General features: G+C 46.5%; 1 long non-coding RNA gene across 2 annotated transcripts; it reads left to right on the top strand.

The window, feature by feature from the left end:
* The first annotated feature begins 3,287 nt into the window (after positions 1-3,287).
* LOC309675773 lies at positions 3,288-12,483 on the top strand. 2 transcript variants are annotated; one of them, XR_014269535.1, is made up of 7 exons: positions 3,288-3,316; positions 3,669-3,791; positions 4,425-4,512; positions 7,140-7,238; positions 7,694-7,833; positions 8,445-8,643; positions 11,733-12,483. It is a non-coding gene; the product is annotated as an uncharacterized lncRNA (long non-coding RNA). The 2 variants fall into 2 exon arrangements; XR_014269534.1 differs by lacking the exon at positions 7,140-7,238.
* Positions 12,484-14,136: the final 1,653 nt, after the last annotated feature.

The raw sequence follows: 14,136 nt of genomic DNA, 5'->3' as shown, positions 1-14,136 counted from the left end.
AAAAAAGAAAAAGGTGGTGGTAAAAAATGATGCTTAAATGTTGTAGTAGCTCATTTAAATTAAATGCAAAGTTTATCTGTTTGCTATAGAGATGGAACCAACGATAAGAAACAGTGACAGGTAGCATGAGAGGTTGGGTGAACAGGTTTTTCTGAATAATACCTAATGAACTGAATAACATAAAGGAGCAGAAATGCAGTTGAGGGGCCCTTTGATATCACCAGAAAGCCCTCCAGAAGGAGGTGTCCCAGCCTGGATAAAAATCCTAAGTTACCTGGATGACAATGGTTTGTTATTTCTCTCTCCTTAGGCTAGCACAGAGGAATAAACAAGCCGTTCCAACCACGTGGCTATTGCTAACTGTTCCTGGCTTAGCTTTGCTTTCACTGTTTCTGTTTTGTTTTGCTATCAGATTGCATGTGTGAAAAAGGGAAAGAGACAATATTTATAAGTTCAAGAGAAAACAAAAAGGTAATCTGACTGAAGGAGTAAAATCAAACGGATCCAACTTACAGCTGCCTTTGTCCCTGCAAACAAGAGAAACCCTGTTTCTTGTGGCGAGGAGGGGTGGTGTTATTCATGCTGCAAGTAACAGTGATCAGGGCAACAGATCACCAATACTCCTTTTCTTGGAGCACCTTTCTATTCTGCTGCTCTGGTCCCTCCAAACAGTTTCTGCCTCCAGTATTAATATTACACTGTAAATTGTTCCAGAGGTTTCCTTGAAGTCAGCAGGTTCCAGTATTATTTATAGTCTCAGGGCAAAGGACTGTCACAACTGATGTGTTGTGTGATTGTTGTGCTCTGGATTCTGCTCTCGTGAGTTACTACTTATCCAGCTGCAAAACCAGCTGTGAGATAGCAGAGACTGGGGCTTACACATACAGCAGTGACAAGGTGGGAGCACACAATAAAACTGCAGCCTGCAGTGCTCATAGCACAATAACTGGACAAAACCAGTCCTACAACACCCGATGTGTTACTGCAAGATGGTTGTTTTCATTAAAAATCACTAAATGCCACTTTTGATACGCTGCTGTTACACACCTGAGTCCAGTTCTGACCAGCTTTGCAGAACAGCAAGCTCCTTTTTGTAGAGCTTTTTTTTTTTTTTGGTAGGGTTTTCAACTTCAAAGCACGTTCCTTTCTGTGGATCTGCTGCCTGTGCTTTTTCCTGACTTAGAAAAATGCTCCTCAGATCAGCCAACTTCCTCGTAAGTACTGGTGGCTGCTGCTGTTTTCCCCAAGACAGGAACACCATAGTTACACATTTTCCCCATTTACTCATCATCGCCTCAGTAACAAAAACCTCTGTCATCATCTTGATGTGTGAGTAGGTCTCATAGACATATAGCACTTTGCAATGCCTGTAATTGAGGGACCTCTGGCTTCCACGGAGTGCAATTTTCTGCTCTTCCAAGGCATGACTGGATGCAGGTGCCCTCCTCCCAGTGCCCATGCTGAAAAGCTACACTGAGGGCAAAACAGTCTGCTCGAGTACAGTGTGCCGTGGAAAGCGTTTGTTGACTTATGTGATTTGCCTGAGCTTCTCCTAGATCTCAAAAATATATTTTGTAGGTACATAAAAGTTATTTCTCTATATATATGTCTAATTTTCTGTATTACAGGGATGGTGGTGATCTGTTAAGCACCATAGACAATAACAAGAGGAAGGACATTTATCCTTAGTGAGAGAAATGGGGTTTCTCTCATGTGGAGGTGGAGGCAGCTTTGAGTTAGATCCATGCCTTGCTGCTTCTCCCTTTGTTTGTAATTTACTGTTTAACTTCAGCCATGGTAGTTCACCATAAAAGGCGTATTATACACATGCTCATCCCCCAGTTCTCTCAATGTTTCACTACCTAGAAGAGGGACAGCACTTCATCTTCCCCCCGTTTCCCTCCTATTGCCTTTTGATACCTCTCTTTAATTCCTTCTGTACGGGGGATGCTTGCCTCAAAGAACATGACTAAAATGAACCCAACTATACCGCTGCGTCAGGCAGCTTCTCTCTGTGCTGTCCTTCCTCAGAGGGCGACCCTGCCAAAGCAGCCAGGAGCGCTGAGGCCGCCGTCGTGTCAGCAGAGCACAATTCCACACTTTAACGGTGACTGATGGAGCCACATCGCTCTTACTGAAGTCTCGTTTCCTTTATGTTTGTTCTCAGGGCTTTTTATTGTTGTTTGATTTTGTGTGTGGTTTGGTTTTTTTTTTTTAACTTTACATATGCTCCACAGTGTGCCGTGCCATAGGTAGACCTCTCTAGTCCCTTCTGCTTTTACATTTTTGGTAATTAAAGGCGGTAATCAAAGGCACCCGTTCTCCTGTGGGCTGCAGTAACCCATTTCCCAGTCGCTGAAGGCAGCGCTAAAAGCCAGACTGCTCCTCACAGCAGCGCAGGGGCTCTCCGCAGCCCCTCAGCGCCCTCTTTGCCTTTTCCTGACGCTTTTCTTTCTTCCTCAGCCTCAACTTGTACCTTTGTGCCCCATTTAAGCGTTGTGCGGGGTGCTGTTGTGCCGGACCGGCCGCAGCCACGAGCAGTGCCTTCCACCTACGGCAGATTTGGAAAGAAAACATCTGTTCGCCACCTCTGCCTCCCTTTGTCCTTTTCTTCACCAAAAGGTGCTGAAAATTTCCCTTTTCTGTGACAGAGGGAGCCAGATCTTGTAACGTATTTCTTAAGCACCTCTCAGAAATTAATCTATCGCTGACAGCATCGCGCTGTCACCGTTATCAGCGCGGTGGGGATGGGGGGGAGGGCTGAGGGCCGCCTGTGGCGATGGGTGAAGGGAGGTCGGAGTCGCGGCAGGGGACGGGTTCTGGGGGCCGGCGGGGCCCTCGGAGCGGGGCCGGCGGCTGGCTGGGTGCCCAGGGGAAGGGGCCCGGTTGCCGGGGGAAGGGGCCCGGCCGGCGGTGCCGGTACCGGGGGAAGGAGTCCGGCTCCGGTCCCCGCTGTGTGCGCTGGGCCTCGGCGCGTCGGCCGCCCAGGCCGCGTCCGCACGGCGCATGCGTGAGAACGGGCTGCGCGCCGGCAGGGGGCGCCAGGGGAGCCGCGCGCCTCACGCATGCGCTGTGCGGCCTTGCGGCCTCCGTCGGCCCCCACAGCCCCGGCGATGCCCCACCGGCTGCCTCAGAAGCGCTGCGGGGCGGTGGCGGCACGATGGGGCTGCGCGGCCGGGCGGTGGGCAGCAGGAGCGGCGCCGGGCCGCGGCAGTGAGCAGGCGGCGGAACAGAAGTGGCCGGGTCACGGCGCTACCGGAAGCGGTGTGACGCCACTTCCGGCTGGAGGGTCATCCGTCTGTCATGGCCGCCGGGGGTGAGGGAGCGGGCGGGCCCGGTGCGGCGGGCGGCTCAGGGGCGGTTCAGGCCCAGGCCGGGGCTCGGGGGCGGCGAGGCGCGGGGGGCACCTGCGGGGGCGGACTCCCCCCGGGGGAGCCGGGGTGTACTGGGGCCCGGCCCTGGGGGTGCCCGCGCGGCTGCGGCGGCGATCACCCGCAGTATTTTGTCCCCTATAAACATTTATTTTCCCGTCCGAGCGGCGACACTGCCTGACCGTAAAGTCCCGCCGGAATATTTTGGGTGGTTTCTGGGATGTAGGGCGATGCTGCCGCTCTCTGTTTGGGGGAAAGAGATGTTTCTACTTAAAATTCCTTTTTTTCCCCCCAAAGCCACGATGGTCAGCGGCGGGTATCGGCGAGAGAAGCGCAGCGGGGAGAACCGGGGGCTGAACGGCAGCCGGGGCGGAACCAGGACGAACCGTGCCCGTCTTTAAATGACATCGCCTCAGGCTGGTACTGCGGCTTTCTATAGTTTATTTTGTTTCTCCTTGCCCCTGGGATCAGCGTGCTCGGTTTAAAGCGTTGCAGTCGCTTCTGTCCCTGTATCTTAAGTTTTGTTCTTTTCGCAGAAATATTTTGCATATTTACCCTCATCCTTCCCCCCCCCCCAATAATTTTACAATCTCTTAATTGCAACAAGTAGCTGAATGAAGCAGTGATTAAAGTCAAACTAAGCATCTCATCGTGCGGCCACAACCCTTTGGAAGGGAAACAAACACCCTGAGGTGGTTTGTAATCTTCTGGGGAAATCCTAATGAAATGTGGCCGGTTTTCACGTTGTTCCTACAAATTAATTACTTGGAAATCTCAACTTCCATCTAAGAAAGTTGTTCCCTCGTTTCTAACAAGGGCAAGCTGACTGCAGGTTCAGTGGAAAAAAATATGTATGTCTTTAATTTTGTTAGTTTTTCCTCGCAGTTGTCGTAATCCTTTCCCTTGATTGTATTTCATGTAGAAAAATATATATATACTTACAGCAATGTACAGTACGTATGTGAGCCATTATTTAGTAAAGAACTAAGATTCCTGTTATTTGTAAAGTAATTTTATTTCTTTTTTTTTGTGTGGTGCTGTCTCTGTTCCTAGCCAAAATTTTGCCATCGGGTTATAGAACCCACTGAAGAAAAGGTCCATGTGGGCACAGCTGCTGCCAAAACATGAAACAGAATTCCTGGTAAGTGGGTTTTTCGGAGGCTGTGGAGGATTATATCTCATGACAGAAGTTCAAATATAGACAGAATATGTTGCTTAGATGGTCAGAGTTGGGTTTTTGGAGGGGTTGCATTGCCTGATGTAAAGATTTCAGCGCTAGGAATTCTGTAGGTATGTCTGTAGTTCCTGTACGTTGTGTAGTTGAACCCCACTGACATCACAGTCACAACAGCGTTGTCCCTGTCCCTATTTTTCTTGGATTTCCCCAGAAGCTTGGCACCACTGCATTTCTTCAGCCCACATTTCCTCCCCCCAGCAGTTTCAAGATGTTTAGGACAGAATAACATGATTTCTGATTTTGGGTGCGTCTTTACCTTGTTTTGTCTACTACTTCATGGACTTTTTTCCCCTTTCCTATGGCTTTTGTTGCAGAGTGGGGACAGAGGATGCACTGATGGGCTCGGGATGTAACAGAGAATACGGGAGGTGTCTGGTGCACACAGTGAGCTCAGGCCCTCCATTTTGTTAACGGCCTTGCTCACAGCACAGCTTTTATTTTTTGGAACTTGTGGCTTGTGTGTTGCCTCGCTTCACTGAAGAGTTTTCTTGGTGAGCCACGGCTATCATGGATAGGTCGCAGGCTGGGCAAAAGCCAGTTCTAACAGCGAAGTAAAACCATAAGTGACAGTGAAGGGAAACAGGGAGCGATGTGTTCTACCAGTCACGGCAATGGCTTTATGAAGTTCCTTGGAGGAGTGGTCCCGGAGGACCATGAACCGAAAGGCTCTGCCATATGGATTCCTACTAAAGAATAAAAATATTTTATTAAGCTAATCTTTTGGAAGGTGTTAATGCTTAAAGATGTTTGGTCTCTTAAGTGAAAAAAATTGTTAGAGCATGTGATGTCTTCTTTTTTGCTCAAAAGAAGAGCTAAAATAATCTGAAGTGAATTTGTCTTCACCGGCGTAGCTTGCAGGGCTGTCTGGAGGGGAATTACACGATTGCTTTCTTGGCCTTTAGGAGGGCTAAGTGAAAGCGTCGCCACTTCTGGGTTAAAAACCTCAGTTGAGGGAAAGCACATAAAAGAGGCTAAAGTTGTGCTGAGTTAGTTGGGACTTTACCAGAACAGAGCTGGTTGAGGACTGTGGGAGAGGCGGCTGCTTAGCTGTGTTTTGGACTGCGATTCAGTTTGTGTCCCAGAGCTCGGAGACAGCAGCAGGAGAAGGGGCGTAACTGGAGTGGCCATGGTGAAACCCCGCCAAAATCACCTCTGACGTGCAGGAGCTGCTGGGGGTGCTCTAACCTACTGCACTGTGATAACCTTTCATTTTTTCTATGAAAATCACTGGCTGGAGAAGCCTCCCTGGAATAGCTGGGTAAATGGAAAGAGCTGCTTCAGGCTGTGATTTATCCACAGGGGTGCACGTTAGATGAGCTTCCTGAAATCGCTGCCGTTTGTGCTCTTACTGCACTGCCTCCTGGCTGGCGCAGGCTGTTAGACTCATCCGATTTCCCGGGACAGTTGTGTGGTGAGAGGAGGAGTAACTCCTATTCTTGCCATGCTTGTTAGTGCGAATGTTGTATTGATTTAAAGCTGAACGCACATCTGTGAGCCAGAGCAGAGGCGCTGCATCCCAGTTTGCATTCAGAGCCCTACAAGCTCATTAACAGTTTGACCGCTTGCTCTGTGTAATCCTGACAGGTTTTAGAAAGGATTTGGTAATCGTTGTCTTCAAAGCGGAAGATAAGAAAGGAATGTTGCAGAAAACAAAAGTGTGATTACAGCTGAGAATCTGAGAAGAGCAAAGCCCTAGTACAGCAGACAGACTGCATAACTTAAAAAGCAAAGGCAATGTCTGGCTTTCAAAATAAAGCTAAGAATAGAAGGGGAAATCTCAGCAGGAAGCAGGAGGATACATTTTACAAGACTCTCTCCTGTGCAAACATGTCTAAGGGTTCACGTATTTATGTTTGGGTTTTTTTCTCCCTCCACCTACTGCACGATCGTTTTAGGTGATTACAGGCAAGATATAAAACAACAAAGCTGAAAAGAGACTACAAAGCAGTTTGATATGAAAAGCAACAGAGGAGTTCTCAGGAAAGAGCCTTCCTTTTCTGTCAGCTTGAGTTTTATGCACAGCTACGTGACATCCAGATATTCTTAGAAAATACTGAACTAAGCAGTTTGGCAGGGCATTAACTTTGCTCTCCAGGCTGACTGGTGATCAGCCCCGAGTCCCGATATAAATTGAGCCTCGTGGAGGTGGATTTCCATCACGAGCTGAACGCAGCCTCGTACTCGGTCCAAGGGACAGAATTTGGATGCAGATGAGTGAGGTTAGCATGCTGTGGTTGAAAGCTTTCAGCACCTTTCAGAAGTATTTTGCTTCTCCTTTTTGGTTTATCATAATGGCCATGCAGCAAATCCCTTTGAGATTGTTAAACTTCAATGTTAGAATTTCTTTCCAGTTTAACAAGCGCCATCTGTTATCAGCCTCTCAAGGCTGCATGTGGTCACAGAACTACAAGTATTTAGAGACATGTGCTTCAAAAAGTGGTGGGGGAGAGGTTCAACAAGACTCTGTGAGACTCTTCCAAATCTGTTTATCTCAAATGTTGTATTTTTTTGCTTTATTTGCTTCCTCACAGGGTGTCTGTCACCTGCCAAATAAAGAAGGTGGAACAGCCTATCGGCAGCAAACCTGAGAAGTACACTAGATGAGTGTTTGGTTGAAGATGTGCATTCAGGTGCCTCATCCCGCTCTGAGAACACAGTACTTAGTTGGTCCCCAGCTCTTTTGTGTTGTAAGGAAGCCATTGTACAGCAAACTGATCTTGGGTTGTTAGTGAGAATGCTGTATCTCAGCTCAGAACTGCAAAACAGGCTCCTTTATGTCCACTTCCAGAATTATGAGCCGCTGTATCACGCAGTGCTGATGTCTGTAACATTAGCGCTGGGCAGGCAGGCCAGCACCATCGCCACCGCTTGAATGCCAGTGCAGGCCGAGGCAGTTGTGCAGTGCTTTCCGTTGATGTGTGTTGCAGCCTAGCGTCAGGCTTCTGGGAAAATAAATGTACAGAATTCTGAATATGTGTGCTTCACAGGCAGTAAATCAAGAAGAATGACTGAGCGGCTGAATTCCAAATGGCTTCTATTCGTATTTCTCTTCTGTGTATTTTTCTTTCTCTCTCTCTTATTCCAGGCTCTCACCCCAGAGAAAAGAATTACTGCAGTGTCCTGTATTTCACAAGTGGTGATATATTCAGTAAGAACATAAGAATTCACGCTGTGGAAATGGGCTTTGCAATCAACGTGCCCAAGAGCCACCCCTGGGCGTGACGGGTCAGTTCATGCCTTTGTGCGAGGTGTTTTTCTTAGTTACATCCTCTGTGTGATCCTCTTCTCGCCTTGCTCTCTCAATGTATTGGAAATGCTTCTGATAATACTGTGGTTGACTGAAATGTGTCATTGTCTCTGGGCTGACACTGGGTGCCACTGGAGCAGGGGGAGGTGGCTGTTTCCCTACAGGCAGCACTGGCACAAAGAAATCACCCCTTCAGCCTACCTCACCTGGTTCGGAGAGTTTTAACCTACAACTTGGGTTTTAAAAGACGGAGTGCTGCACAGTGCCACACGGTGCACTGTTTTCCTGTTCTTTTAAACAGGATTTATTGATGCCCTTCAGTTAGGTAGGGGTGCGGGAGGGGGGGGAGGGGAAAAGGGAAGGCTTTCTATTTCTCGTTTTAAAATTGCATATAGCTCCAAAGGTAATTAAGTATCTTATTTCCTTTGGCATGGATAATTATTAATACTTAATTACTTTCATACCTGTATGAAAACATCTCTGGTTTCTGTGCAAATCTGTTCTACTTAGAGCAGTTTGTCTTAACCTTGGCAGCTCAGGGTGGTACCAAACTCCTGCCTTTTAAATCTCACCCATACCGTACTTGCAGGCGGTGCTGGGAAGGCCCTTCCAGTAGAACGGGAAGACAACGTCTTTGATTGCATCCGCTGAAGCACCTGCAGCTGAAGGAGGAGAGTGAATGCCTGCACATCACCTCGTAACACTAGCATAGTCTTCTGGGAACAGCCAGACTTGAGCGCAAGTGTATATTCATTCCATAAACATTGCAAGAAGCATTCGTTGCTGATGTAAGTCCATGGTACCAGGGTAGCATGTGAAGACTAAATCTTGAATTACCTCATTTTGCTGTCTCTCTGTCTTACATAACAGCATTTAAAGCAGATTAAACCATTTAGTGTACTAAAAAGAGCCTGTGGTGAAGGCAGTACAGTAGTCAGACCCCTTGGAAGAAGGTATCTTGTCATTTGCTTGAGTGCCTAGTACAAGTTATATCAGAGGACATTGAATCACAGGCTGCTTTTTTACCCTGGGGAGCAGGAAGTTCTGACTTTGAGACAAAATGTTTTAAGTTTTGACAACTCAGTTTGAAGAAAGTGGGTACTGTCAACGATGACAACACTGTGGAGTCACCGTGCAATTTATTTTAAGTGCAGTAGTGAAGACAACTAAACAGTAGAGGGGCAATGAAGCTATTTTAGTCTCTTTTATAATTTACTCTCTATTTTACTCTTTCTAATGGTAATGGCACTTAAGCTGTGATCACAATTACAAAAGTCCAGATGTTTTTGGAACTGAGCAAGTCTTCCACTTGTTTCCTGTACCACTGATATCAGAATACTGATATCTTCATGTGTTTGTCTCTGTGCAGACACTCCTTACTGCTTAATGCAATAACCAGGACAGGCTGTCAAAGAAATAGTGTAGCTAGATCTGTTTTGGCCATTTACAGTGTGTAACAATTGTAAAAGCAAGAGCTTGGAAGTCCAAAGAAGTATGATGGCGTGTTCAGTGTTTGCAGATTGTCTCATGAAGTGGCGGTCTTATTTCTGTACAGTCCCTGAGATGTAATTTTTATAGATTTAGAGCCTTTCGGATTGTTCACATGAAAGTTTTGCCAATAAAGCTTCTAGCATTAACAACTTGAGTATACAACATACAGAATCTGTGTAGCAGAGGGAGATTTTATAAATAACGATAGCTCAGATTAGGTGCTGGCAGTAAGTGAATGTTGGCATTGTGCAGTTAAATTATGAACTTACTCAGTTCCAAAATTCGAAACAAGTTTCTCTCCTGTAAGAATATCAGGGAATTAGAAGGATTTTATCAGAATAATCTGTAGGTTTTTCTTTGAAAATGTGCTTTAAAAATAGAGAAGTTGTACAGAAGGAAGTACTCCCCCTTCAAAAATTGACAGAGAACAGCTATCTAGTAGCAGCACCTTGGAATAGTGATTATACAAAATAATGTAGTATGACTTTCCACCAACTGCTAAACAGCATAGTACTTTCAAAACTCACATCTGGCAAAGAGGCTTGCTTCTGTGCTGTTTCACAGCTAATCACACCTTTAATTCTTTCTGCTTAATTGGGACATCTGAGAGTTCAGCAAGAGAAATGAGCTGAAATGCCTTTGAATTCCCACAGCAAAGGTGGACCTTGGCACATTGTTATAGAGTGCAGTCATTATCACAGCTGCTACTGAAATGTCTTTTGTGAGAATGTAAAATGAACGTACCACAGAGTCAGACAAAACTACAGAGCTTCTCTACAATTGCAGGTTCAAGGTCTGACAAGGATGTTGTACTAGATGTCTGAAATGAGCAAATATAAAAAGGAAGTGGGGTGGATGTTTTCTTGACATCTTTCCCAGTCTTAAAAGGAGACACATAAAACCATTCTTCATGTCTGTAGTGGCTCTTAAAAGCCTTAAGTAATGGGGAAAAAAGGCTTAAAGCTTAAAAAAGCTTAAAGCTTAAAAGCCTAAAATCCTCTGGGGCAATCACTTCCATTCCAACGCTGTTAAATAGCTGAGGGTCATTTTGCCGGAGTGCAAAATGTTGAAGTATTTTGACTGTACAATTTCTGTTTTTTAAATTAAACTAATAGTAATTCAGCTTACTTGCCTAAGGTGAAGGGAGAGGAATCTCTCAAAAGTCCCAACCTCAGCAATTCTGCGATAAGCTCAGGGTAGTTGGGTGTTGTCTGTCTTAGAAACTGGTCTCTTCAAGCTGTCATTTACCCTCTGGAAAACATTTTCACCTGCTGTGTAGACACTTTTTATCCAGAATCCAAGAAAGTAGTTTGTTTACTGGCTAAACTTCCAATATATTGCATGCACTGCACACATGTGGAAGTCCTCCTTGATTATACAGGGATTGTTTTCTGCCTTAGCTGCCTTAGCTGCTACATTCACTGATTTAGAAGCAGTGTGCTTTTCTTCCCAGTAATGTATCTGCTAATGTCTCCCCTACCGAGCTCATTCAGCTGAAACTGGCTGCAACAACTGCTGTATCTGTTGCAGCTTTTAAAACCATGAGGACATATGCCTTTAGCCTACCAGTGCAGGCTGCCTTTCAGACCATCAATTGGTCCTGTCTTTCCTCTCTGTGCCCTTACGTGCTTTGTAGCTGCATATTCATTCTTCATAATGGGGTCTCAGAACATTCTCATTGCATGTGACAACGTGGAGCTTCCATTCACAGATGTTCTTACCAGGAACCACCTTCCATTTATTTCCCAAAAAAAAAAACACCTTCCCAAGTCAATACAAAACAGTGCTGTGAAAGCGCTGCTAAGGCTGATGTAGTCACAAGGAGGCACTCGAAAGCAGCAAATAGCCGAAGTGTTCCAGATACATCGTGGAAGAGGACTATCGCTGACATTCCCTAGACAGTACAAAGAATCCTCCTGGGAGATCATACACTAAATATTCTCAGTACTGTGTTTGTCCCAGTAGGCTGAAATTCTTTCTCTTAAGATAGATCACACAAAGCCACTTTTGAGATGTTACTTTTACTGTTTTGAGATGTTAGAATTATCTTGATTGTGGGATTGGGTTGTTCCTTTTGCATTCGAACCATCCTTTTCAGCAGTTCTGTCTTCAGTCAGGGGAGCTTCTTCAGCCTGCCTACAGACTTCTGGTGCAAAAGGAACAGTAGCGCTTTATGTAGATGGGCCTGTTGGGAGAAAATTAAAATTACAGTACCTAGAGAGAAAAAACAACTTATTCTATGCCCTCCCCTTTCTGATACTCAAATATTCAGAGAGCCATTCCTGCATAAATGTTAAAGCCAGAAGTCAGTTCTTGGCAAAGATCACAGATTGTATTTTTAATGTAAGACAACTTGTTTCCCCCCCCCCCTTTTTTTTTTCCTTAGGACATCATGCCTTGATCTAAAAGCTTCAGCTCACGAGGAATAAGCTACCTAATTTTCATCAATTATTTTTGAAAAATCAGCTGATTTAAATATATAGAATTGTCTAATGTAGGCTTTTAAGCAGACAGTTACTGAATCTAGCAGCAACAGTCCCACCCCTGAAGACATCTGAGACAACAGACTGCACGTCTTCTCTTGGTCAACCAGTCTTATCCTGGGTTGAGATTCATCTTTTGAGCTGCTGCAGGGATTCTTCCCTCTCAGAACTTCAGGCTGCTCTGCTAGCCGTCTCCTCCGGTCTGTCTGTAGTTCTCTGTGTCCTGGTTGATGCACAGATGCTGAATGAGGTGTTTGTTACAGGTGCTGTCCCGAGTTACCAGAGGTAAATTCCTATCATCTGCATCCCCATTGTGAGAGGACGCCTCCTGCGGCACTAAAGCTCTGGCCAAGCTGCTTTCTCTCCTCACTTCTAAACCCTTTTGGTATGGCAATATGCCGGGACCCCTCTAGTGTTGCATGACTCACATTCTGCTCCCAGATGTGGTGTAGTAACATCAGATGCGGAGCTCCAAGTTTCCTTCAGCTTATAGTACCCAGAAGCACGGCCTGATTCATCTTGAGCATCCCTAGTCAGCTTGCCTTTTCATCTGAAAAGCCTGACAGCTCTGATTGTAGAACTCCTTTTAAAAGGAGCTCTTAAAAATTGTAGAGCTCACTCCAAAAGGCAATGAACATTTGAGAGCAGATCTCCTTACTGCATTACTGATAGTCTTTGGGACAGCAGTTCTGTTCTTCACTTAAGAAATTACCAACTAGTTGATTTTAATTCAGTTGTTACCGAGCATCAGCATGGCATGTGTTGCTATTTGAATAGCATGCAGGAGTAACAAACACATTACAGAAAGTGCAAGTTTGACAGGGAAACTCCAATATTGACTACAATTACGGGACCCTTCTCTGGTTTGTTAGCAGTTAGGCCTCTCAGCCTATATGGGGGCACAGAGGATTTTGCACCGGGATCGTAATCAGGCTACTCAACCTGTATTGACTTAAGTCAAAATTGACATGGAACTGATTTTCATTATCTGTCCTTAGCCTACAGAACTATCACATTTGTACTTGTTCTTATACAGCATCATGGAATAGTTTGGGTTGGAAGGGACCTTTAAAAGCCATCTAGTCCAAACCCCCTGCCATAAGCAGGGACACCTTCAACTAGACCAGGTTGCTCAAAGCCCTGTCCAACCTGGCCTTGAACACCTCCAGTGATGGGGCAGCCACAGCTTCTCTGGGCAACCTGGGCCAGGGACTCACCACCCTCACAGGAAAAAATTTATTCCTGATATCTCATCTAAATCTTTCCTCTTTCAGTGTAAAACTGTTCCCCCTCATCCTGTGGCAGCACTCCCTGGTCAAGAGTCCCTCCCCAGCTCTCCTGGAGCCCCTTTAGGCACTGGAAGGGGCTCGGAGGTCTCCCCAGAGCCTTCTCTTCTCCAGGCTGAGCCCCCCCAACTCTCCCAGCCTGTCCTCACAGCAGAGGGGCTCCAGCCCTCCCAGCATCTCCGGGGCCTCCTCTGGCCCCACTCCAACAGGTCCATGTCTTTCTGATGTTGGACAATGTAACTTAAGAGTGATCATTATTAGTAATACAGGCTACAGATTGACGCTCTTCATTTTTTGGTTCTGTATTTCTTAGCAAGAGAAATACTGTCTGTGAATGTTCCCCATTCATAGAGAGAGGTGCATAACAGTGGTATATAACATGGCAAAATCTGGTAGTGCCTGAAGTCTTTAGTTCTTCCTAGTTCAGACATTTAGTTGTTTTCAGTGTTGCTGCTTATTATTGAAAACCAAGAACTCTGTCATGCATCTATAACCCTGTATGATTCTTGGCTGTCATTTAATTCACATCAAAACGAGCAGCAGAGCTTACCACATTCACAGGCACTCCCAGGGCAGCACCTACCATTCTCCACAACCCTCCGGCGGGAGCACAGCAGCCCACCTTACCTCGGGGCCTCAGGCAGGCTGCGCTGGGACACCCCCTGCCCTGTCCATCCCCTTGGGATGCCACAGGTGACGCCCCTCTCATCCCCACACAGCCCCCAGTCCCCCCCGTGGGGTCCGGGTGCCCCCTCTCCCCTGGGGACACACCGGCGGCCCTCAGACACCGACCCCGTAACACCTGAGGGCCTACAGCAGCCGCTCTGTCAGCGGCACACCGGATCCGCACTACGCAGCCACAGAGATACATAGAAGAAAAAAATTTCTCACTGCTTTTGGAGTGAGCTCAAAAGGGCTGACAGGAGCCGGACGATACACACCCCGTTACCGCAGGCGCACAGCCCTCTCTGAGGCGGCGCGTGCCTCCCGCCGCGCTTATATAGGGTCGGCGGCGTCGCGC

This window comes from Vanellus vanellus (genome assembly GCF_965231255.1).
Source record: "Vanellus vanellus genome assembly, chromosome: 10".
Lineage (NCBI taxonomy): Eukaryota > Metazoa > Chordata > Aves > Charadriiformes > Charadriidae > Vanellus > Vanellus vanellus.
Note: the sequence above shows the minus strand (reverse complement) of the source record. Positions and strands in the feature narration are given on the sequence as shown.